Source organism: Lissotriton helveticus, chromosome 12 (genome assembly GCF_964261635.1).
Source record: "Lissotriton helveticus chromosome 12, aLisHel1.1, whole genome shotgun sequence".
Taxonomy (NCBI): domain Eukaryota; kingdom Metazoa; phylum Chordata; class Amphibia; order Caudata; family Salamandridae; genus Lissotriton; species Lissotriton helveticus.
The window spans coordinates 561,240,739-561,242,379 of NC_136073.1; positions in this window are offsets into that span (position 1 = coordinate 561,240,739).

A 1,641-nucleotide genomic window follows, 5' to 3' on the forward strand; every position below is an offset into this window, starting at 1 on the left:
TCTCCCCAGCCTGGCTAGGGTTCGGAAGGTGGGACCGGGCCCGGGGCGTGTGCTCCGGCCGGCCGGCCCCGGGGTGCGCAAGCCCCCCGTCCCACAGGCCACCAGAGGGTCCGGGCGCTGGGGACGGGGCTCCACCGGGGCCCGGGGAGGCTCTCCCCAGCCTGGCTAGGGTCTGGAAGCTGGGACCTGGCCCGGGGCTTTAACTCCATCTGGCAGGCCCCGAGGGTGCTGGAGCCCCCTGTCCTGCAAGCCAGTCGAGGGTCTGGGCGTTAGGATCCCTCTGGGCCTGGGGAGGCATTCCCCGGCCTGGCTAGGGTTCGGAACATGGGACCGTGCCTGGGGCTTGAACTCTGTCCGGCAGGTCCCGGGGTGCTGGAGCCCCCGTCCTGCAAGCCAGCCAAGGTTCCGGGCGCTGGGGACCATCGGGGCCTGCAGAGGCTCTCCCTGGCCTGGGGGTAGGGTTTGGAAGCTAAGCCCCATGCCCGCCATGAGCAGGATGCCGTTTAGGCCCCGGTCGAGCGGGCGAGTGGATTTGTGGAGCCCTGGCCCCAGCCAAGCAGGTTCAGAGCCTCCCCGTGCCAGACTGACGCACCTGAGGGCCCACCGGAGGTCATGCCCGGGCCCCGGCAGCGCATGGGCAGCATATCCCCAGACCTGGTGACCTGGCAGACTGGGACCTGCTGGCACCCTGGCCCTGCCGAGCCCCAGTTCTCTCCCAGGGCTCCACAAATGCGACGACCAGATGGCCGAACTTCCCTGGAAGTCCCGATGAGGTGCCATTCGCCGCCCAGATCCCAGCGAGGGCTCCAGGAGGTCGGGTACTTTCACGCTTTGGGTCCCCTCTATCACCTCGCGTGCAGAGTTTACAAGAAAGGAGGGTATTTTCCCTCCGGATTACTAGGGACAGGGTACGCCCGGACACCCCTCCAAGGCTGGTGGTTCTCTGCCATGGGGACCAGATAGGCTATGCCTGGGTAACCCCTCCCTAGGCCACCCGTGGCTTCCTTCCGCCAGGCCGACGGCATGTCAAATTGCCCAGGACGGGCTCCATGGCTCTTGGGCAGTCGTCCCCCGGGCGCCCGGGGCTCCATCCACCCCGGCGGCATGGAAAAGTGCCCAGGACGGGCTCCATGGGTCCCGGGCATTCGTCCCCCCGGGCGTCCGGGGCTCCATCCAGGCTGACGGCATGGCAGAGTGCCCGGGTCGGGCTCCATGGTTTTCACGGTGGTCCTCCCCTGGGTGTCTGGGGGCTCCATGCCGAAGGCATGGAAAAGTGCCCGGGACGGGCTCCATGCGTCCCGGGCATTCGTCCCCCGGGCTCTTGGGCAGTCGTCCCCCGGGCGTCCGGGGCTCCATCTAGGCTGACGGCATGGCAGAGTGCCCGGGTCGGGCTCCATGGTTTCCAGGGTGGGCCTCCCCTGGGTGTCGGGGCGCTCCAGGCTGACGGCATGGCAGAGAGCCCGGGACGGGCTCCATGCGTCCCGGGCCTTCGTCCCCCGGGCGTCCGGGGCTCCATCCAGGCTGACAGCATGGCAGAGTGCCCGGGTCGGGCTCCATGGTTTCCAGGGTGGTCCTCCCCAGGGTGTCGGGGCGCTCCAGGCCGATGGCATGGCAGAGTGCCCGGGACGGGCTCCATGCGTC